Source organism: Stegostoma tigrinum, unplaced genomic scaffold (assembly GCF_030684315.1).
Source record: "Stegostoma tigrinum isolate sSteTig4 unplaced genomic scaffold, sSteTig4.hap1 scaffold_63, whole genome shotgun sequence".
In the NCBI taxonomy this organism is placed as follows: Eukaryota; Metazoa; Chordata; class Chondrichthyes; order Orectolobiformes; family Stegostomatidae; genus Stegostoma; species Stegostoma tigrinum.
In genome coordinates this window covers 104,506-129,439 of record NW_026728568.1, presented here as the reverse complement: position 1 = coordinate 129,439, position 24,934 = coordinate 104,506, and the positions used below count along the sequence as shown (strand labels likewise).

At 44.0% G+C, this 24,934-nt stretch overlaps 1 protein-coding gene across 10 annotated transcripts in view; it reads left to right on the top strand.

Annotated features, from left to right (window-relative positions):
- The window catches only part of LOC132209041 (dystrophin-related protein 2-like), a 156,928-nt gene that overhangs the window by 71,251 nt on the left and 60,743 nt on the right, over positions 1-24,934 (top strand). For 2 of the 10 annotated variants that reach the window (XR_009445114.1, XR_009445113.1), the window contains exon 9: positions 10,251-12,060. The exons of 7 other annotated variants lie outside the window; for them this stretch is intronic. The gene's annotated coding sequence lies outside the window, so the exon portion shown is untranslated. The remainder of the gene's footprint in view (positions 1-10,250; positions 12,061-24,934) is intronic. One more of the 10 variants, XR_009445115.1, reaches the window with a different exon arrangement.

Sequence of the window (24,934 nt, the reverse complement as noted above, 5' to 3'; positions counted from 1 at the left end):
AAGATGGTTAGAAAATAACTGGCTGAACCACTGAAATGAAAAATGTGAAAAATATGCACTTTCATTGTTTGTGAAATACTTAAATCAGATTGTATATAATAAAATATAAATATTACAGTAGTTCTTGATGAATTCAGTTTATCATTGAGCTTTATGAAAATTCTGAATATAGTTCATGATTTATGATAGCATCAGTTTTCATGCATCTTTATCTGAGAATTCAGCAGAACACCTCCGCTCAGTTCGCAACAAACAACTGCACCTCCCAGTCGCAAACCATTTCCACTCCCCCTCCCATTCTCTAGATGACATGTCCATCATGGGCCTCCTGCAGTGCCACATTGATGCCACCCGAAGGTTGCAGGAACAGCAACTCATATTCCGCCTGGGAACCCTGCAGCCTAATGGTATCAATGTGGACTTCACCAGTTTCAAAATCTCCCCTTCCCCTACTGCATCCCTAAACCAGCCCAGTTCGTCCCCTCCCCCCACTGCACCACACAACCAGCCCAGCTCTTCCCCCCCACCCACTGCATCCCAAAACCAGTCCAACCTGTCTCTGCCTCCCTAACCTGTTCTTCCTCTCACCCATCCCTTCCTCCCACGCCAAGCCGCACCCCCATCTACCTACTAACCTCATCCCACCTCCTTGACCTGTCCGTCTTCCCTGGACTGACCTATCCCCTCCCTACCTCCCCACCTATACTCTCTCCACCTATCTTCTTTACTCTCCATCTTTGGTCCGCCTCCCCCTCTCTCCCTATTTATTCCAGTTCCCTCTCCCCATCCCCCTCTCTGTTGAAGGGTCTAGGCCCGAAACGTCAGCTTTTGTGCTCCTGAGATGCTGCTTGGCCTGCTGTGTTCATCCAGCCTCACATTTTATTATCTTGGAACCCTCCAGCATCTGCAGTTCCCATTATCTCTGAGAATTCAGATTTGTTTTGTCAAAAATTGTGCTGTGCCACACATGATATTTGCTAAATCTGTCCGGTCCCAGCAGTTCAACTTGTTCAGTTTTGAGATAACTTTTGTAAGGACCCCACAGTTGAGCGACCTTGCGTTGATAGCGCACTACACACTTCTTGCATTGAAACAAATGCACCTCAGACCACCTGTCCGTCTGCATTCATCATCTGCTCTGTGTCTACTCTTCCTCTTAGTCACACTGACTTCGTTATCTAGTTCCTTACAGGCTGCAGTTATTATCTTGTTACTGCCCACTAACCTGTGCATTTGGTTCCCATCCCCCTGCCACATTAGTTTAAATCCTCCCCAACAGCATTAGCAAAAGCAGCCCCGAGGACATTGGCTCCCGGTGTAGACGGTCCAATTTGTAATAGTCCCGCCTCCCCCAGAACCGGTCCCAATGTCCCAAAAATCTGAACCCCTCCCTCCTGCACCATCTCTCAAGCCACTCACTTGTCCTGCCTATTTCTTCATTTCTACTCTGACTAGCATGTGGCACTGGTAGCAATCCTGAGATTACTACCTCCTGAGGTCCTACCTTTTAACTTGGCTCCTAACTCCCTAAATTCTGCATGTAGAACCTCATTGTGTGTTTTTTTTAACCCATGTCATTGATGCCTATATGCACCATTACAGCTGGTTGTTCACCCTCCCCCTTTGGAATGTCCTGCAGTCGATCTGACACATCTCTGACCGGTGGACCTGGGAGGCAACATAGCATGTTTTTGACCATAGAACCGCCTATCTCCTCCCCTTACAATAGAATCCCCTGTGGCTATAGCCCTTCCACTCTTTTTCCTGTCCTTCCTGTTTTGGAGGGAGATGACCACAGGGGACACCACTGCCTTCCTGCTTTTTTTTCTGCCTTTTGGTCACCCATTCCCTTTCTCCCTCAGCTATCCTCATTAGCGATATGACCAATTTGCTGAATGTGCTATCGTGGATGCTCCAAAGTGAGTCCATCCACAGCTCCAGAGCCATCATGTGGTCTAACGAGAGCTGCAGCTAGACACACTTCCTGCCCGTGAAGGAGTCACGGACATCAGCCACGTCCTTGAGCTCCCACATTGAGCAAGAGCAGCATAACACAGGTCTGGGATCTCCTGCCATTTTTCGTCTTCAGCTCTACTTAGTGCTGCTATAATATCAAATATTAGATTAACGAAATGAATAAAATTGTACCATGTACACAGATCCTTGAAAGTTGCCAACCAGGTTGAGAGGGCTGTTAAGAAGGCATACAGTGTTTTAGCTTTTAATAATAGAGGGATCGAGTTCCGGAACCAAGAGGTTATGGTGAAGCGGTACAAAGCTCTGGCGCGGCTGCACTTGGAGAATTGTGTACAGTTCTGGTCACTGCATTATCAGAAGGACGTGGAAGCTTTGGAAAGGGTGCAGAGGAGATTTACTAGGATGTTGCCTGGTATGGAGGGAAGATCTTAGGAAAGGCTGAGGGACTTGAGGCTGTTTTCATTAGATAGAAGAAGGCTGAGAGGTGACTTAATTGAAGCATATAAAATAATCAGAGGGTTAGATAGGGTGGTGACGGCAAGCACGATGGGGCATAGTTTTAAATTGAGGGGTGAAAGATACAGGCCAGATGTCAGAGGTAGTTCCTCTACTCAGAGAGTAGTAAGGGAATGGAACGCTTTGTCTGCAACGGTAGTAGATTTGCCAACTTCAGGTACATTGAAGTCGTCATTGGATAAGCATATGGACGTACATGGAATAGTGTTGGTTAGATGGGCTTGAGATCGGTATGATAGGTCGACACAACATCGAGGGCCAAAGGGCCTGTACTGTGCTGTAATGTTCTCTGTTCTGTGTTCTATTTATTGTTGAATAGCAGCAGGAGGTGAGGAGGCAGAGACTGCATCCCTGAGGTCACGGAGGGAAGGAAAAGAGGCTGTTACTTAGAGATTGAGAAGCAGGAGAGGGCACAACCCAAAGGTTTGGGAGTGGAGAGAGGCTGCAAGTTAGAGGTCAAGGTGAGGAGAGGCATCAGTTGATGTAGTACATTAAATGTAATACAGAAAATTGTGAAGTGGTTAAGTTCGGTCGGAAAAACAGTACATAAAATGGAAGGAACCATTCTGAATGGGTGCAGAAACCTTCCATGCTGAGGGAACTTTGTGAAAATGTTGGAGACAGAGCAGGACCAAATTACAATAATGATTGCAGTGATGTGATATCTCATGAAAATTGATTAGAGGAATTGGGACAGCTTTCCTCGAAGATGCTAAGACTTAGAAGAGATTATGTTGAATCTTGCAAAATCATTTGAGGTCTGGTCAGAGCAGACGACGGGAAGACTTTCCTACCTTGTGACAGAATTGAGAATTGGATGCAGAGGTTTGCAGTGATTGACAAAAGAAGTAACTGCCCTGTAAGAAATAGCTTTATCACAGTCTATAGAATGCATTACCTGGAGGAGGCAGTTTCAGCAAAAGATGCAAGAGAGCATTAGTTGATTAATGAAAGAAAAATAATGTGCAGGGTAAGGAAAAGGCACAAATTTGTGATATGTATTTGGAGAGCTAGTTCAAACATGATGGACCAAATGGCTTCCTTTTACCGTGATTTGGACTGAAAATTTGTTTAAAGTAAAGTGTTATTGGCTCTGGGGCACGGCGGAAAAGGGTAAGGTAAACAGGACGTGAGTGATCGGAGACTTGATCGTTCGAGGGACAGATAGATGAGTTTGTAGCCACAATCAGGAATCCAAACACAGAACTTGCATGAAAGAACAAAGAAGAGGAATAGATTCAGTTGCCCCCAGTGAAGACTGTGACCACACCTTCACCCGCTGTGGGAGAATCTGCCTGATATGAACGAAGCAACCACCAACAGGTCCGCAACCAATGAGCACAACTTTCCTCGAGTGTTCATCCAGTGAGAAGCACCAAGAGGAAGGCAGCCTTTTTCCTACATTTTGTAAGCTTGACCATTTTGGAAGAGAGCCCCCCCTTCTCTGACATTCTGTTCTATAAAGATCAAATGTATTCATTCCTGATGTTGCATGAGGCCAGAGAACTTCTACAATTCTACCACACTGTTGCTTCCAAACCTGTTTCTTTACTTACCATCTCCTCAATGTTTCATATTCTCAATCTGCCCTCTGCCTGTCTTTGTTCAGAACGTTGTTCAGAAAAGTAATTCCTTTCATCCCTTTAACTTCCAAATTATGTTTGTTCCTCATGGAAACTGGTATTCTGCTTCACTTTATCTATTGCCTCGAAAATTCTGGACTAATGTGTAATTGACAGTGAGTTTCAGTGCTATTTATAATAGGATTAACTGAACTTAACCACTTCAGGGCATAATTTAATATTGCCTTGCACATCTCCAAAAAATTTTAAGAGCCTGCTGTTTGTACTTTTATGTTGGTTTTCATGGCTATTTAGTTTCTGCTCATACATTAATGAGTGCCCTAACTGCTTGCTGAGTCTTCGAGTTTGCCTTAATGACAGGAATCCTGAAAGCAATATCCTCTGTTTTGCACCATCTCATCATATTGATGAACTGCATTCTGTATCCAATTCTATCCATTCATCTGTTGATAATTTCACACTACATTGATCAAGTCCTTCCATTTCATTATAACATGTTCCATTCTTGCAAGGGATGTGGCTATCACCGGTGAAGGTATCATTTGTTGTCCTTCACTAATTGCTGTTGAACTGAGTGGATGGCTGGGAGGGTGGTTCAGAGCTACCTACATTGCTGTGGCTCTGCAGCCACATGTAGATCAGATGGGGTAAGGATGATCAAATTCTCCCCAAAAAGACATGAGTGGATCAGATGGATTTTTACCAACAATTGTTGATAGTTTCATGATAGCGTTACTGGAAATAACTTTTAGTTCTGGGTATTTTTTTAATGAATTGTAAATTTGACCAGCTGCAGTGTTTGAACATGAACCTACATTCTCCAGAGCATCAGCCTGGGTCTCTGGATTTTTAGTTCACTGTATTTGCCACTTGCCCACTGTCTCTCAGCCATTATTACAGTTTATTTCTTTGCTATTTTTTTCTCTTTCCCTGGAGAACTTCCCTTCTGCTGTCTGAGCTGAAAATGTGTATTGTTGCCTTTACAGCTTCACATGTTAGAATTGCTGCTCGTCAGATTTACCTTTTCCAGGAAGATTCTGGCAAGGTTACTTCTAAATAGGTTTATGCCACCATGGCAGATGAAAACCTCCAATACTATGGGAATGTTGTGAATATGTTGGATGCAGAGCAGAAGCAATTTACAATAATTCCAGGGATGTGATATCCCATGATGAAAATTGACTAGGGGAGTTGAGACAGTTTTCCTTGACTTTCCTAGCATTTGTTTCCTCCCAAACATTTTTCAGTTTCTTCAAAATAAAAAAATACATAATTAAACTACTAAACTTATAAAAGTAAGCGATGAGTGCAACTGGATAAAAGTAAAAGCAAAATGCAGATGAGCCTCTGAATTATTTGTGAGGAGCAAGTGCAAAGATGTAGCAGCTGTGATTGGATTGGGCCAGTAGCGTTGACCTTGATAGTTGAGCTGACAGTTTTGATGTTGATTTTGTAATCAAAATTCCTTTGTGATTACTTTTGAACTCACTGACAGCATGTGGAGGAAGAAGGGGTGATTCTATGTTTTTTCTGGTAGGATAGGGCTGTTAAAAATCGCTATTCTCAAAGCTGTGTCCCTCAGCACTCTGGGCCATATACCAGGACATTTTCTGCTAATAGTGACAGGCTCATTGTTGCATTCACTTTTTAACCTCTTTTTCATACATTTCTGGAGGCTAACACAGATATGCCTGAAAAAGGTGGCTGTTTGCTGACAGGGGTGCAGTCAGCCCCTCGGTCTGTCTTTTTAGGAGGTCTGTCCCTGTTTGAAATTTCTGTGATTCTTTACAGCATTACGTGGGCTTCTTGTAGGATCTTTTCAGTGAGTTCACATTTACAGTTTATACTTTCTGTAGCAGTCCTGTTTTTCTTTCAAAAGTGAGTAATTTTGAAATGCGAAGTGAAAAGAGGCCTGTTTGTATTTTGAAGCTCTGATCCACTGTCATAACACTGGTTTTGTTTTAAACATTCATTGAAAGTTTTATAATTCTGATCAGGTCAGGTATGAGTTGGTTGTGACATATATCTAACTAGAAGTTTGATATTTGACTATCGAAAATGTAAATTATTTTTATTCCTGTAATTGTATAAAGGGAATTAATTTCCAATGTTTAGGTACAAGGTATTGAGGAGTTAAGGGGACATTAGGAGAGAGTAAATATGTTATATCGTCTGTCATAGTGAGATTTGAAGCCAAGTCCCAAGGACATTAGCTTGTGGGTCTGGATTAATAGTCCGATGATATCACTACTCCACCCCCACCTGTAGAATTTTGTGTCTCTTGTTTGTCCACGATAGTTGTCCACCCTTAAAAATAAAATGATTTGACAACTTGAAGAGAAAATTATCTTTGCAGTATTGTATTCTCAGCTGATTCCTTTGAAGGATTCTTTCTGATATGTTTTGACAGCCTTTCTAATAACAAACGGTATTGGAGTTAATAAAACTGCCAAGGAATGAATGGGTCTTTATGCTATATTTATGGTCGAGTGGTCAAGCCACTACCAAACTGCTAGAATTTTAATCTGGGCCGGCCTAGAGCAGCTAATCATTTTTGATGAAAATTACACGCATAACCCCTGTAGGACAGAAGCAAAACAAACATGAAGCCTAAAGTGACTCTTTATAATGTTCCCTTCAGGGCTATTAAAACTATCCTGTACTTCTAATGAGGAAATATAATTTTTAAAATTAATTTATTTTCATACAAGTCATTCTGTATCCTCAGCACATAATGAGCTTGGCTTATGACAGTCAGCCAACCAACCGCCAACTTAGACGCTCTTAATCATCATTGTGGCCCCCTTTTTGAACTTGACCAGTGACACACAACTAAGATTAACAGCATGTACCTCTGCATCCTTTGCTTTGATTAGTAATGACATTGAGCTTACCAGCTTGGAGGTTCTGAGTCTCTGCTCATTATCAAGGAGCTTAGTTAGGTGCCGCTGAGTCAATTTTTGCATCACTATATTTATGTTATTTCAGCTTCTTGATGGTGTCGACGTCAGTAACTCTTGGAAGCCAATATTATCAGTACTTTTTCTAAATGGGCCTTGTGTTGCTGGCTAGGTGACTGTTTATTGCTCATGCCAAATTGCTTAGAAGGCAGTTAAGCGTAAACTATGATGCATGGCCGAGACTGAAGGGTTTGTTCTGTACCATATGATTCTGTGATTTTATGAATGCGAAGACTGGAATCACGTGTATCCTAGGCCAGGTTTCCTTCTGTGTCGGGCATTAGTGAACCAAATGGCAATTGAGAATGGTTTAATGGACACGTTCTGGCTAACTTTTTTATTGCTGACTTCCATTGAATTCAGGCTTCGGAAAGAATGCCAAGAGTAGGTACGTCAGCATTGCAGCATTCCCTCAACATTGCCATCATTTTGTGCTCAAGTCCTGGTTTGGAGCTTCAACCTAAAATTTCTAACTGGGTAGAGGGTGGAAAGAAGAGGATGACTGTGTCAGTGGAACAAAAATGACAGACACGGAGTTTTTTTTTCCTTAAATCATTCATGGAGTGTGTCCATTGTCCAATTCTAATTGCCTTTGAGAAGGTGAGAATAAGTCACTGCAGTCCATGTGATATGGGTATATCCCAATATGAATAGTATAGTATTTATGATTATTTGGAAAAGCACAGTTTGATTCGAAATAGCATGGCTTTCAGAGGGGTAGGTCAGGCCTCACAAGCCTTATTGAATTCTTTGAGGATGTGACAAAATACATCGATGAAGGTAGACCATGGATGTGGTGTCTATGGATTTTAGCAAGACATTTGATAAGCTTCAACATGGTAGGCTCAATCAGAAAGTAAGGAGGCATGAGATTCAGGGAAATTTGCCTGTCTGGATACATAGCTGGCTGCCCAATAGAAGACAGGTTGGTAGTAGATGGAAAGTATTCAGCTTGGAACTCGGTGACTCGTGGTGTTCCGCAGGGATCTGTTCTGGGACGCCTGCTGATTGTGATCTTTATAAACGATTTGGAAGAGGAAGTGGGAGGGTGGGTTACTAAGTTTGCCAATGACACAAAGGTTGTTGGAGTTGTGGATAGTGTGGAGGGCTGTTGCAGGTTGCAACAGGATGCAGAGCTGGGCAAAGAACTGGCAGATGGAATTCAAACCAGAAAAGTGTGAACTGATTTATTTTGTAAGTTCAAATTCAATGTAGATTACAGGGTTAATGGAAGTATGGAGAAACAGAGGGATCTTGGGGTCCATATCCAAAGCTCCCACCAAGTTGCTACCCAAGTTGAGAGGGTTTTTAAGAAGGCATATGGTGTGTTGGCTTTCATTGACAGGAGAATTGATTTTAAGAGCCATTAGGTTATGCTGCAGCTCTCTGAAACTCTGGTTACTCCACACTTGTATTTTTATGTTCAGCTTTTGTCGCCTCATTATAGGAGAGATGTGGAAGCTTTAGAGAGGGTGTAGAGGAGATTTAGCAAGATGCTCAAAATTATCGGAAGTCTGTCGAGAAGCTGGGCATGTCATGCTTCCGCACTGTTTGCGAGTTTGCAGCATTCATATGATGAATGTACTTGTTCAGAACTGAGGAAAGGTCACTGAAATGGTAACTCTGATTTTCCTTCACAGATGCTGCCAGGCCTGCTGAGCTTTTCCAGCAACTTCTGCTTTTATTTCTGATTTACAGCATCCGCTGTCCTCTTGGGTTTTCACTCAGAATTTTTAATTTGTCGCAGTGGAAGGGATCAAAAATTTTGTTTTTAAGAGGGACCTGAAATAATTCCGCAGAGCTGGTATCCTGTCACCAAGTCACCTTTTATTTACAAACTGAGAGTCCTTGACACTCAACCGACTCTTTCAGAGTGAGCAGGATGTCCGACACTCCAGTTCTTATCAATCAGCCAGGGCTTCCTGACTGGACCAGATTAAGCCCCATTCAGGAAACTCACTCTGTGCTGTCCATCTGGCTGACCTCATTACATTCAATATATTCCTCCCCTTCTGAGTTCAAGGACACAGGCTGGTTCTTTTTCTTTTGTGGTTTCTGGATGTTCTAGCGTCGGGTCAGGTTCCTCTAATCCTGTCTCGGATACGGGCAGAGTGTAATGTGCAGTAGCCTGCCTCTTGCACCGAGAGTATTTCGCAAGAAATCAGTTTTATTCTGCAAGCGGAAAAGGCGTCGAGGCAGTGACCATCTCAGATTCCGAGAATCTTGACGGAGAAGTCGAACACACATGTTCCCAAACTATTGGAAAGGCTGTCGAGGAGCTGGGCACGTTGTGCCCCTGCACTGTTTGCGAGTTTGCAGCAGTCTTGGTGACATTCTCGTTCAGGGCTGTTGCATCTACTTGATCTTTATATGTCATTCGACCTGACCTCACATTGACCATGCCCGTTACTCATGCAGGTACATTCCTCTGGTTCCTACACCAAACATTATCCCCTGAAATAAACTCTCTCACTCAGCAGTCTCATGTCTGGCACTGGCTTTCCTGATGCCGTATCAACCTAGTTTGGTTAGCATGTAAAACAATACTTTTCACTGTGTCTGTCTACATGTGACGGTAATATGTCAAATCAAATCTCATTTATTACCTTCCCATGTATACAAAGGTGCATGCAGTGTGATATGTTAACCTTTGGAGTTTCACCAATAGCATTAATTCTCATTTCTGTTGCCTTTGAGCTTTTTTAATCAGCTTGCATTCCAATTGATATTTCACAGATTGTAGAGTTGTGGGTTATTTGTGTTGTGGACTCTTGCACATTGAAACTATGAATTTTGACTCTTTACTTTCATAACACGCTACTAATTATTTGCAACTAATCACAAATTCCTTTTAGTTTGTTGTTTGATTACGAAATATACATGGTGAAAGGATTTAGCGGAACTTTGTATGAAACCTGAACAGTAAATGAAGCTGTACAAAGCTTGATTTAGTCAAGACAAGAACTTTGGAACTTTGTATCCATGTTGTATGCAACAATGTACTTTATAAAGTAGGCCAGCAATATTCTGCTAAAGGTTTACTGCCTTTCTTTTAAGATTTGTTGGTGTTTGATACTGATTGCCTATTTGATATTAGTTGGAATGCTCTTTCACTAAAAGCTGTCCAGAATATTTTGATGCACTCCTGTGAACAATAAAGAAAGGCTTTGTGAAAAACTTAAAGACAGTGCATCCCTTCCACTCGTTTTAACAGGTTCAGCTAGGATCCAGCTGTGCTTAGTTTCAATTTGGCTTTGGATCCAATCTAATAATACTGTAAAGGAATATAAGAACCAAGGGCAGGAGAAGACTGTGCAGCCCACTGTGCCTGCTTCCTCATTCACTACAATTGTGGCTCATCTTGGGCTTCAAATTTGCTTTCCTGCTTGCTCCCTGAGTCCCTCGATTCCCTGAGAGAATGAAGGTAAATTTTGTTCTTAAGTACATTCAGTGAAAACACTTGATATATATTTGATTTTATCATTATGAGCCTGTTTTGAGCAGCATTTTCTTGGGACGTAAATTTTTTTTGGATTTGTCACAATCTATATTGGAAGAGCCTACTAGAGATTGAACCCCACTATTCCATAAATAATTGTAAATATGACGAGTGTAACCTCAAGGATTGTTAATGTCTGACTGTTACCGTTATTGAGGATAAAAGAAATTTTCTCCAGGCTTCATCAATTAATGGGGGAAAAAGTACATTTATTATTTTAAATGTATTCTTTAACAAGTGACAAAGTGGATTATTAATGATGAACATGTAAACTTAAACCATTCTACATTCAGGTGCAGACATGCATACACTTGTCACCAATAAGGTGGCAGGATAGTCAAGATGAACAGTTATTCTGCAGTATCGTGGGTGGGAGATATCAGTAAAAAGAACAAACCCTGCAGAACAAGACTCTCAGCCAAAAGCGGGGTAAATGAGGTGACTTTCTCACAGTTCCTCTGCTTTTTGACAATGGTGTCGTGTCACCGATCACCACATTGATCCTCAATTTGACAGTTGATCAATTGAACCTATGTCTGGGCTTGGATCAGAAAAAGGCCTGATTCCACACTGTAGGCATTCTAACACAAGTTTGATTTGTGTATGCTGAAAAGATTTTGGGCCAGAAAGTCCTCAGCAAAGACATTTTGGTTGAGAGTTATGTGCTGTGTTGAATTAATGTAGCGACTGCCACCCACTGTTGTAGAGTATAGCTGAAAAACAGATGAGTATGGAGGAACTGATGGGTACATCTCCAGCAAGGTAACAGCCTTTCAGGAAAATTGCGCAAGTAACTAGTAAAATTTGAGTGAGATTTTTTGGTAAATTATTCTTTAACTGAAGTGCGGAAAAATGTGAGCTCAGCGATTTTTTTTTGGTGATCAACTTCGACTCCATTATCCTGCATCACAATCAAATTCTAATATTTCTGAACTGAAGAATCATAGAATTTTACAGTATAGAAGGTGGCCATTTGGCCCACTCTGTCTGTACTGGCTCCTGAAAGAGCTACCCAGCTGTGTCTCTGTAGGCCTCTAAATTCAGCACTTTCAAATATATATCTCAGGAAGGGTCACCGGACCTTAGATGTTAATTCCAATTTCACTTCACAGATGCTGTCAGGCCTGTTGATCTTTTCCAGCAACTTCTGTTTTTGTCAAGTAAAGAGATTTAGATTCTCCCTTACTGGAGATTGTCATTGCCTGACACTTTTTTGTAATGCATAATTCGTACCACTTGTCAGCCCTAGCCTAAACTTTGCCCAGGCCTTGCTGCATATGGACATGGACTGCAGTAATCAGTGCCTATACCCACTTCTGACTTTGTGAAGGAGTTACGTTCATTGATAAAGCAGCTGAAGCTGGTCAGACTGAGGAACTTTGCAGCGATGACCTGGTACTGAGCTGATGGATCTCCGGCAACCACAACCAATCCTGCCTTTTGCTGTCTATATCTCCAACTAGTCGGCCATTTCCCACCTGATTCCCAATTGACTTCAGTTTTCGGAAGGCTTTTTGATGTCAAGGTGAGTTACTTTTCTGTCACCTTTGGAAAACTATTCTTTTGTCTCTGTTTGGACCGAGATTGTATTAAAGTTAGAAGCTACGTTGGCCCTGATGGAACCCAAAATGAGCAACAGCAAGCCGGTTATTGTCCAGTTTCGGGTCCAGTTCTGAGGAACAGTCACTGGACCCGAAATGTTAGCTCTGATTAATTTCAGTCACACACAGTTAGAGAAACTACGCTATTCCAATCATAACATTAATTTATATAACCAAGCGCAACCTTGACTCGTACAATGAGTTAAAATTCTAGACTCGACCTCCAGTTACCCAGGTCATTCAGTACTTATCTCAGTCTTTTGATTGTGAACACTTTGTGGAGCTGTTTTATTAATTGTGTGGTGCTGTCATATGAACGGGAGCTGCCAGAGTTCGGCTTATAATTAGCTCTATGCAGTTGATTTCAGTCAAGTTTTCATTATGTTCAAGGAGATACAGTGAGTTGACTGACTTTTATTAAGAGCTGTGCAATTTTTACAGCCGTGTGTGTTTCTGCTGAAAGCAATATCTTTTGATTAATTGTATTGCGTGTGTCAAAAATGTGACAAGATTTAGTTCAGCACACAGTGTGATTCTGAGTTGAGTGGCTTAAAAAACTATTTACAGATTTGTGACCAACATGCTTAGTGAATTCTTTGTCCAGGGAAAGCTTTATGAATCTCAGTATTCGTAACATAATCTCAACTATGTAATTTATACCCATATTCCTGGGTTATGCTCTATCTTTCATTCAAATTACTTTATAATCCATTACATGGATAATTCAAGATAACAAAGTGTGAAGCTGGATGAGCACAGCAGGCCAAGCAGCATCTCAGGAGCACAAAAGCTGACGTTTCGGGCCTAGACCCTTCATCAGAGAGGGGGATGGGGAGAGGGTTCTGAAATAAATAGGGAGAGAAGGGGAGGCGGATCGAAGATGGAGAGAAAAGATGATAGGTGGAGAGGAGAGTATAGGTGGGGAGGTAGTAGGTGGGTAGGTCAGTCCAGAGAAGACGGAGAGGTCGAGAAGGCGGGATGAGGTAGTAGGTAGGAAATGGAGGTGCTGCTTGACCTGGGAGGAAGGGATAGGTGAGAGGAAGAACGGGTTAGGGAAGCGGAGACAAGTTGGGCTGGTTTTGGGATGCACTGTGGAGAGGGGAAGAACTGTGCTGGTTTTGGGATGCATTGGGAGAAGGGGAGATTTTGAAGCTTGTGAAGTCCACATTGATACCATTGGGCTGCAGGGTTCCCAAGCAGAATATGAGTTGCTGTTCTTGCAACCTTCAGGTGGCATCATTGTGGCACTGCAGGAGGCCCATGATGGACATGTCATCTAAAGAATGGGAGGGGGAGTGGAAATGGTTTGCAACTGGGAGGTGCAGTTGTTTATTGCGAACCAAGCAGAGGTGTTCTGCAAAGCGGTCCCGAAGCTTCCGGTTGGTTCCCCAATGTAGAGGAAGCCACACTGGGTACAATGGATACAGTATACCACATCGGCAGATGTGCAGGTGAACCTCTGCTTAATATGGAAGGTCATCTTGGGGCCTGGGATGCGGGTGAGGGAGGAGATATGGGGGCAAGTGTAGCTCTTCCTGCGGTTGCAGAGGAAGGTGCCGGGTGTGGTGGGGTTGGAGGGGAGTGTGGAGCGAACAAGGGAGTCATGGAGAGAGTGGTCTCTCCAGAAGGCAGACAAGGGTGGGGATGGAAAAATGGCTTGGGTGGTGGGGTTGGATTGTAGATGGCGGAAGTGTCGGAGGATGATGCGTTGTATCCGGAGGTTGGTGGGGTGGTGTGTGAGAACGAGGGGGATCCTCTTGTGACGGTTGTGGTGGGGGCGTGGTGTGAGGGATGTGTTGCGGAAAACGCAGGCGACGCGGTCAAGGGCGTTCTCGACCACTGCGGGGGGAACGTTGCGGTCCTTGGGGAACGTGCACATCTGGGGTATGCGGGAGTGGAATGCCTCATCCTGGGAGCAGATGCGGCGGAGGTGGAGGAATTGGGAATAGGGGATGGAATTTTTGCAGGAGGGTGGGTGGGAGGAGGTGTATTCTAGGTAGCTGTGGGAGTCGGTGGGCTTGAAATGGACATCAGTTTCTAGCTGGTTACCTGAGATGGAGACTGAGAGGTCCAGGAAGGTGAGGGATGTGTTGGAGATGGCCCAGGTGAACTTGAGGTTGGGGTGGAAGGTGTTGGTGAAGTGGATGAACTGTTCGAGCTGCCCTGAGGAGCAAGTGGCGGTGCCGATACAGTCATCAATGTAACAGAGAAAGAGGTGGGGTTTGGGGTCTGTGTAGGTGCGGACGAGGGACTGTTCCATGTCACCTACAAAGAGGCAGCCATAGCTTGGGCCCAGGCAGGTACCCATGGCCACCTCCTTTGTCTGTAGGAAGTGGGAGGAATCGAAAGAGAAGTTGTTGAGGGTGAGGACAAGTTTGGCTAGGCGGATGAGGCTGTCGGTGGAGGGGGACTGGTCGGGCCTGCGGGACAGGAAGAAGCGGAGGGCTTTGAGGCCATCTGCATGCGGAATACAGGTGTATAGGGACTGGACGTCCATGGTGAAAATGAGGTGTTGGGGGCCAGGGGATTGGAAGTCCTGGAGGAGGTGGAGGGCGTGGGTGGTGTCATAGACGTAGGTGGGGAGTTCCTGGACCAAGGGGGAGAAAATGGAGTCCAGATAGGTGTAGATGAGTTTGGTGGGGCAACAAAGGGCTGAGACAATGGGTCGACCCAGGCAGGCAGGCTTGTGGATTTTGGGCAGGGCAGGCAGGTTTTTAACACAGCACAGGAGATTTGTTGAAACAGTATCTAATGGTAATTAGATTAAATCCTTTTCTTTATTCACTGCTCACTTCGGGAGTCATTCTGAGCTATTTCCCAGAAATGGCCATGTTAGGCAATCGAATTTGAATTTCTCAGCCAATATCTTTAACCAAAGTTATTGATGTTATGAACTACCTATTATGCTCATGAATTGGTTATTGTCTCATAGAGGCCTCTAGCTCAGGGAAGGAACCTTTGGCACTGTGCCTGTGAAAAACAGCCACCGAACTATTCTAATCCCATTTTACGGCATTTGTACCATTTGCCTTGTATGCCTTGGCGTAGCAAGTATCCACCTTTATTTCGTAAATCTTACGAGGGTTTCTGCCTCAGCCACCCTTACTGGCAGTGATCCCTGCACCCTCTTGGTAAAAACATTTTTCCTTTCATCCCTTATGAATCTCTTGCCCCTTACCTTAAATCTACGTGACCAGTCATTGATCCCTGCACCAAAGCGAAAAGTTTCTTTCTGTTTATGTCTCTCATAATTTTATACATTTCAATCATATTCTCCCTTCATCTGTTCTGTTCTATGGAAAACAACTTTAGACTGTTCAATCTTTCTTCATTTCAAAAACTCTTCACCTTGGACAGCATCCTGATAAATCTCCCCTGCACCTTCTCCAGTGCAGTGACATCCCCCCAACCCTTCACTGTGGATTCCAGACCTGTGCCCATTACGCTAGCTGTGTCCTAAACAATGTTTTGCAGAGTTCCAGCATAACCACCCTACTCTTAAACTCAATGCCTTAGTTAGTAAAGGTAAGTGTCCCTTATGCCTTCTTCATTACTTTATCTACCCGACCTGATACCTTAAGGGACTGGTGTACATGTATATTAAAATCCCTGGGATCCTCAGTGCTTCCACCTTTCATCATATATTCCTATGCCTTATTTGTCCTGCTGAAGTGCATTCTCTCACGTGTATCCAGATTGAATTCCATTTGCTGCTGATTAGCCTATCTATATTCCCCTGTTATCTAAAGCTAACCTCCTCATGAATGACTACTCCACCAATTTTTGCACCATCTGCAAACTAACTGATCTGTCTTAGAACATAGAACATAGAACAGTACAGCACAGAACAGGCCCTTCAGCCCACAATGTTGTGCCGACCATTGATCCTCATGGATGCACCCTCAAATTTCTGTGACCATATGCATGTCCAGCAGTCTCTTAAATGACCCCAATGACCTTGCTTCCACAACTGCTGCTGGCAACGCATTCCATGTTCTCACAACTCTCTGCGTAAAGAACCTGCCTCTGACATCCCCTCTATACTTTCCACCAACCAGCTTAAAACTATGACCCCTCGTGCTAGCCATTTCTGCCCTGGGAAATAGTCTCTGGCTATCGACTCTATCTATGCCTCTCATTATCTTGTATACCTCAATTAGGTCCCCTCTCCTCCTCCTTTTCTCCAATGAAAAGAGACCGAGCTCAGTCAACCTCTCTTCATAAGATAAGCCCTCCAGTCCAGGCAGCATCCTGGTAAACCTCCTCTGAACCCTCTCCAAAGCATCCACATCTTTCCTATAATAGGGCGCCCAGAACTGGACGCAGTATTCCAAGTGCGGTCTAACCAAAGTTTTATAGAGCTGCAACAAGATCTCACGACTCTTAAACTCAATCCCCCTGTTAATGAAAGCCAAAACACCATATGCTTTCTTAACAACCCTGTCCACTTGGGTGGCCATTTTAAGGGATCTATGTATCTGCACACCAAGATCCCTCTGTTCCTCCACGCTGCCAAGAATCCTATCCTTAATCCTGTACTCAGCTTTCAAATTCGACCTTCCAAAATGCATCACCTCGCATTTATCCAGGTTGAACTCCATCTGCCACCTCTCAGCCCATCTCTGCATCCTGTCAATGTCCCGCTGCAGCCTACAACAGCCCTCTACACTGTCAACGACACCTCCGACCTTTGTGTCGTCTGCAAACTTGCTGACCCATCCTTCAATTCCCTCGTCCAAGTCATTAATAAAAATTACAAACAGTAGAGGCCCAAGGACAGAGCCCTGTGGAACCCCACTCACCACTGACTTCCAGGCAGAATATTTTCCTTCTACTACCACTCGCTGTCTTCTGTTGGCCAGCCAATTCTGTATCCAAGCAGCTAAGTTCCCCTGTATCCCATTCCTCCTGACCTTCTGAATGAGCCTTCCATGGGGAACCTTATCAAATGCCTTACTGAAGTCCATATACACCACATCCACAGCTTGACCCTCATCAACCTTACTAGTCACATCCTCAAAAAACTCGATAAGGTTTGTAAGGCATGACCTACCCCTCACAAAGCCGTGTTGACTGTATTTGATCAAGCCATGCTCTTCCAGATGGTCATAAATCTTATCCCTCAGAATCCTTTCTAACACCTTGCAGACGACAGACGTGAGACTTACCGGTCTATAATTGCCGGGGATTTCCCTATTTCCTTTCTTGAAGAGAGGAATTACATTTGCCTCTCTCCAGTCCTCAGGTACGACTCCAGTGGAGAGCGAGGATGCAAAGATCTTCGCAAGTGGCGAAGCAATTGCATTTCTCGCTTCCCAAAGCAGCCGAGAACAAATCTGATCCGGGCCTGGCGACTTGTCAATCTTAATGTTTGACAAAATTTTCAGTACATCAGCTTCCTCTATCTCTATCCATTCCAGCATGCACACCTGCTCTTCAAAGGTTTCATTCACTACACAGGTCGTTTCTTTCGTAAAGACAGAAGCAAAAAACTCATTTAGGGCTTCCCCTACCTCCTCAGGCTCCACACACAAGTTCCCTATGCTATCCCTGATCGGCCCTACTCTTTCTTTGACCATTCTCTTATTCCTCACCTAAGTGTAAAATGCCTTTGTGTTTTCCCGGATTCCTTCTGCCAAGCCTTTCTCGTGCCCCCTCCTGGCTCTCCTCAGACCATTTTTGAGCTCCTTCCTTGCCTGCATGTAATCCTCTCTAGCTGAACTTGCCCCTAGCTTCCTCCACCTAATGTAAGCTACCTCCTTCCTTTTCACTAGAAGCTCCACCGCTCTCGTCATCCAAGGTTCCTTTATCTTACCCCGTCTTGCCTGTCTCAGAGGGACATATTTACTCATCACTCCCAACAACTGTTCCTTAAACCATCTCCACATGTCTATAGTTCCCTTACCATGGAACAACTGCTCCCAGTCCATGCTTCCTAACTCGTGTCTAATCGCATCATAGTTTCCTCTTCCCCAATTAAATATCCTCCCATTCTGCCTAATCCTCTCCTTCTCCATAGCTATGTAGAATGAGAGAGTGTTATGGTCACTATCACCAAAATGCTCTCCCACCACAAGATCTGATACCTGCCCCGGCTCGTTTCCGAGCACCAAGTCTAGAATGGCCTCTCCCCTCGTCGGCCTGTCAACGTACTGCGTTAGGAAACCCTCCTGAACACACCTTACAAAAACAGCTCCATTCAAATCTTCTGCTCGAAGGAGGTTCCAATCAATATTAGGAAAGTTAAAGTCACCCATTACAACAACCCTACTGCGTCCACACTTTTCCAAAATCTGTCGACCTATGCTTTCTACAATCTCCCTGCTGCTATTGGGGGGCCTGTAGTAAACCCCTAACGAGGTGACTACTCCCTTGCTGTTCCTAATTTCCACCCATACTGACTCAGTAGGCAGATCTTCCTCGACAATGGAAGCTTCTGTAGCTGTGATACCCTCTCTGATTAGTAGTGCTACACCCCCTCCTCTTTTTCCCCCCTCCCTATTCTTTTTAAATGTTCTAAACCCTGGAATATCCAGCAACCATTCCAGCCCATGAGAAACCCATGTCTCTGTTATGGCCACAACATCATAGCACCAGGTACTGATCCATGCTCTAAGTTCATCACTTTTATTCCTGATACTCCTTGCATTAAAGCAAACACACTTTAACCGATCCCTTGGTTCCTTCCCAGGAAAATCCTTCTCACTAGCTGGTCTACCTCTTGCTACTGCCTCACCTGCATCAACGCTCACCTCTGGTATACAGCTCAGGTTCCCACCCCCCTGCCATACTAGTTTAAACCCTCTCGAACTACTCGAGCAAACCTTCCACCCAGGACATTGGTCCCCTTCCAGTTCAGATGCAACCCATCCTTCTTGTACAGGTCCCACCTTCCCCAGAAGGCATCCCAATTATCAACATATCTGAAACCCCTTGCTGATATATATGGTCACTGCTTTCCTTCCCGGCTGCCCCTCTGGTCCTCGTCACTTCCTCTGATGCTCCCGCTCCTTCTCTGAAAGAGGAAAAAAAAACACCGCTGCCCGCTACCGGTAAGTAATTTTAAAAATAAACTGCTTTACCTTAGCTGCAGTCTTCCGGGTCCGTCTTGCCTCCGCTGCTGCTCGCACTCAAAAAGGCCGTTGGCGTCGAAGGGTGAGTATTTATACTCACTGCTTTCCTTCCCGGCTGCCCCTCTGGTCCTCGTCACTTCCTCTGATGCTCCCGCTCCTTCTCTGAAAGAGGAAAAAAAAACACCGCTGCCCGCTACCGGTAAGTAATTTTAAAAATAAACTGCTTTACCTTAGCTGCAGTCTTCCGGGTCCGTCTTGCCTCCGCTGCTGCTCGCACTCAAAAAGCTGTATAGATATCTAAATTGTTTATAAATAACACAAACAGCAAAAAGTCCAACATTGATCCCTGCACTGAACACAGAATTCCAATCACCAAAACACCAAGCAATCATCATCCTCTGTTCTTTGCCATTCGACCAATTCCGGATCCGAGTAGCCAAATTTCCTCAGACCCCTTGGGCTATTCACTATTAGTCTTCCATTTGGGACATTGACAAAAGCCTTGCTAAAGCCCAAGTAGATTATTTCAAATGTAATCCCCTCTTGTACACACCTGGTTACTTCTTCAAAAAATGCAATCAAGTTATTCAGACATGGCCTCCCCTCAATAAAACCATGACTGCCCTGCCTTTCCAAGTGTGGATTAATTCTGTCCCACAGAATTGCTTCCAGTAGTTTCCTCACCTGAGGTGAGACTTACTTTTGTGTATCTTTATTTCAACATACAATTTTTATTCACTTTTGCGATATGGACATCCCTGCCTGTCTTGAGTTGCCCTTGAGAAAGTGGTGGTGAGTTGCTTTCTTAACCCGCTGCATGCCATGTGATATAGCTACTCTCGCAATGACATTAGGGAGGGAATTCCAGGATTTTGACTTGTTTTAAGCATTTATATGTACTTTATCATGAAATGCTGACAAGGTCAACAAGGAAATATAAGGATTCAAAAAGATTTATGGTCCTCATGAAGAAATGGTTAGGACTGGTAGACAGACCCTCAATAATTTGCCCAGAACTGCGTGCTGTGTGTTTGTTTGTCGGCCTTTTTCTAAAGCAGTTGATTCAAACAGTCTGATTGTAAAATTCTTTTCCGTACAAATGTTTGCTTTAAAATAAATAGAAGTAAAGAGAAGAATCCGTCTAGAATTAGATTTGATTTGTGTGTGGCTTTGAGAGTGATCTTGTCGTGAGTATGCTGTGAGATTACCCCAGAGACTCTGATATGCTAAAGTAATAGACTTTTGGAGACTGGCAACAACTGTTCTGCTTCTGTGCCACCACAAAAAATCAAATCTGTCTTGTTTAGAAATACTTGGAGGCGTCCTGTTGCTGTGCATCTGATTTGAAAACTGAAACATGCAAAAACATACTCTTAGCATTACCCTGAAAGATTCAACATAAAGTAATTTAACAGATTTCTTCTATTGTCTAGAATATCTTCTGAAATATTTGGTTTGTAAATGGGTAAGTCACAAAATTGTATCAGTGATGATGGGAACTGCAGATGCTGCAGAATCAGAGACAACCAAGTGTGGAGCTGGATGGACACCGAAGGCCAAGCAGCATTTTGACATTTTGACACATCCAGCATTGCTCAAGTGATTACCCACTGCAGTTTAGACACAACTTTATGAGCAGGCTTGTCATGAAAGACCAATTTAATCATCTAATAAGCAGTATGTTCTGGCTGAAATACTAAAATGATGAAAATCTTTGCAATTAGACAACTGTTTTACATTTTGCATTATGCATAGAAACGGACAAACAAGACGGTTGTGTTCTGAGGAGGGGTCACCCGACCCAAAACGTGAACTCTGATTTTTGTTCACAGATGCTGCCAGACCTGCTGAGCTTGTCCAGCAACTTCTGTTTTTGGTGTCATCTGATTTTCTTATTTTGTTTTGTCATGTTGATTCTTTGGAGCACATGTTTTTGAAGTTGAGCCTTCCTTCAGAAACGTCTCATTTGTTTTCACCAGCCATTTGCTGTGTTTGCCAGCAGTAAAGCCAAAATTTCTTTAATTTATTTCTTGTGAAGCATGCCTTCAACAACCTGAGTTTACCTTAGGGGTGTGCTGCACTTTTCCTCCAGGCTTGGCATTTTTCCCTGTATCCGAGTGCAGTTATCAAGTGCATTCCCATGAGAGCAGTTTAATCATGGCTTTTCTTATTTTGAATTTGCTGTTGTTTTGGGTGTATAGTTTGGCAGTCTGTCATTTGGTTGTTGTTCTGCTTTGGTTGGAAGGTTAAACTGATTACCTATAGCTGCTGTATTTGAGTTAGTATTTCTTTACCATTGAATCCATTGTACTTCTGAAATTTGACACAAATAGAATATAATTTCACTTTGTGACTTTGCTGTTAACACAGTACATGGAGGAAAGTATTGGCCAGACAATGCTGAGAGGATGTAGAGAATCTACAAACAATTGTCATAAGGGTTACGAATGTGATAACTCTAGCTGGCGTATGCCAGTTGAATTTCTTGTGTTAAATTGCTAGATTATGTTTTGGGGATATAATTCTGAAAATAATATCTTGCTGTATGGAAAAGAATATCCTTGAACACTGGTAGGTCAGTTGGAAGGCCAAGAAACACTGGGATTCCTGAAAGTAGAAGGAGAGAGAAAAATCAAAGCATTAATGAACCTGGCCCGAAGTCCATAATTGCCAGTGATACATCAGAGAATTTGTTGGTTACCTGGCTGCTGATGCACTAAAGCAGTAACACACAATAATGACGTAATAAAAAAACATTCAAAAATGAGACAGCATTGAAATACATTGAAATGAGACAGCATTTAATCTGCTCCCATTGTGATGAAAGTGTCTCGTCGATTTGTAACAAAATAGTTCCAGGTTGAATTAATAATCAGGGGCTACATTGTATCAACTCAACGTAAGAGTAGTTTGTCTGTGGGACCTTGGGATAGTAACGATAAAGATCACTCTTGTCTATGGTTCCTGATTTCTACTGGTATGTGCTGTGGCAATCTATCAGTTCAGAGATGAAAAGTGCAGAGCAAGGGAAGGAGATGCAGAAAGTAGTTCGTTCTTTCAATAAAATACTTTCCATTTCGCTTTGTTGAGAATGCAGTCTTCACTTTTGCAAGTGGCTTTAATAGCGTGTATTTCAGGTGTTGAGGGAGCCAAGGGATTTTATTTGTGATGTGCTGGTAATTGTTACGAGGAAATTATATTCTGGGAATATCTTGGTAATACAAATTGGAAACAGGTTAACTTTCAAATAAAGATCCAAAAAGATCCTCTGGTTGCTGGTTTGTTTCTGACTCAAAGGACATGTCTTTAAGGGCGGCATGGTGGTGCAGTGGTTAGCACCGCTGCCTCTTGGCACCAGGGACCCGGGTTTGATTCCAGACTTGGGTGACGGTCTGTGTGGAGTTTGCAAGTTCTCCCTGTGTCTGTGTGAGTTTTCTCCGGGTGCTCGGTTTACTCCAACTGTCCAAAGATGTGCTGGTTAGGTGGACTGGCCATGCTAAATTGCCCATCGTGTCCAGGGATGTGTAGATTAGGTGTGTTATAGGGGGATGGGTCTGGGTGGGATGTTCCAAGGATCCAACTGAACATTTTGGACCGAAGGGCCTGTCTCCACATTGTAAGGATTCTAAAACTTAAAGTTCATTACACTTAACCAAGGTCGGAGTAAAATACTGGAAATGATTGTGAGGAGTGAGGGTCGAACAGCTAATCTAATTAACATTGGCCAACATGTAGGTTTGGAAGGGGCAGTCTGGCTGACGAACCACTTTGAACTTTTAGAGGAAATCATGTTCCAGGTAGACTGTGGGAATTCCAAGATGCAGAAATAGGAGAAGGTCATTTGGATCTATGAGTCTGCTTCGCAATTCATTTAGATCATTACCTGATTTGACATATATCTAGACTTTAAAAAAGAAACTTCAGCAAAGTTCCATGTAACAGAGCTATTGAAGCTCATTGTGGGAGAATTAAAACAAAACACAGGAATGGATTAAAACTGGCTGAAGCGGTGAGTTTTCAGTTGAGAAGTGGTATCAAGATTGAGAGTGGTAAGAGTACTTGCTGTGGCGTCCGAGGATCATGTTAGGATCTTGCCTATTTGTAGTTACCACCAACAACATGGACTCAGGGGTTTAATGAACTGGCCAAATTTTCTAACAGTGACAAACTGGTGGAGGGAAGGGTTTGACTAAATCTGAGATCAGATTTTTGAAAAATATGTCTCCCACTTCAATGCACCACCTTTCTCCCTGACCAACATCTCTGTCTCCGGCTTGCTGCAGTGTCCTAGTGAAGCCCAGTGCAAGCTGGAGGAACAACACCTCATTTTGTGCTTGGGGACCCTCCAGCCCTCCGGACTCAATATTGAGTTGAATAATTTTTGGGCCGAAACTCTCCCATGTCCCAGCCTCCCCCACCCCACACACCAGGCCTTGTTACCACGTAGCCTCCCCCGACACACCCGCTATTGTTGATGACTAACAGTCCCCATTAACAACTATTCACCCTCCCAGCCTGATCATTAGCAAATCCTAAATCTGTCCAACTGTCTTTCTCTTTGGGCTCCACCCTGTTGATTGCTCCTGACCCCACCCACCTCCCCATTTTCTACCTATACAAACTGACGTTTTCCCAGCCACCATTCAGTTTTTCAAAACTAAAGTGCATGTTTAGGCCTGTACATTGGCATGTAAGTGAACCTGCTTCCATTTTCTCAGCTAATTCCATTTAGGAATCTATTTACATTGGGAGTTGGCCATAAGTTTTCAACTCGGAAATGTTTTTAGATTGCCCAGGGCAATTAATGTGCAGTTCATTGCAAAGTCAGAGAGTATTGAATTCAATGGATGGAGAGGAAGAGGCTTTCGTATGGAGGGATGATTATACAGTCAAAAGTATCTCATCAAAACAGGTTGGATTTGATGAAGGAACCCCGCCCACGGCCGACGCCAACGTAACCCCGCCCACGGCCGACGCCGATGGAACCCCGCCCACGGTTGACGACCTCATCGCTCTGCCCACAACCTCCACAGCCAGCAACCCCAGAGGAGACAGCCACACTGAACCCTGCCGCATCTTCACCATCCCCCCAGACCTCCCACTGACTGAGGACGAATGGTCAGTCCTTAATAAGGGCCTCACCTTTGTCCCCCTACAACCACACATCAACGAATACCAGTCACGATTGGACATAGAGCAGTTTTTCCGCCGTCTTCGCCTCCATGCCTACTTGTTCAACCGGGAACCTAACCCTCCCTCCACTGACCCCTTCACCCGCTTCCAACACAAGTCCTCCTCCTGGACACCACCCCCAGGCCTCCTACCCTCCCTCGACCTCTTCATCTCTAACTGCCGTCGAGACATTAACCGCCTCAACCTCTCCACCCCTCTCACCCACTCCAACCTCTCCCCTGCAGAACGGGCAGCCCTCCGCTCCAACCCCAACCCCACGATCAAACCTGCAGACAAGGGTGGCGCAACGGTAGTATGGCGCACTGACCTCTACATCGCCGAGGCCAGACGCCAACTCTCCGACACCACCTCCTACCGCCCCTCGATCATGACCCCACACCCGAGCACCAAACCATCATCTCCAACACCATTCATGACCTCATGACCTCATCACCTCAGGGGACCTCCCACCCATAGCCTCCAACCTCATTGTTCCCCAACCCTGCACGGCCCGTTTCTATCTCCTTCCCAAAATCCACAAACCTGCCTGCCC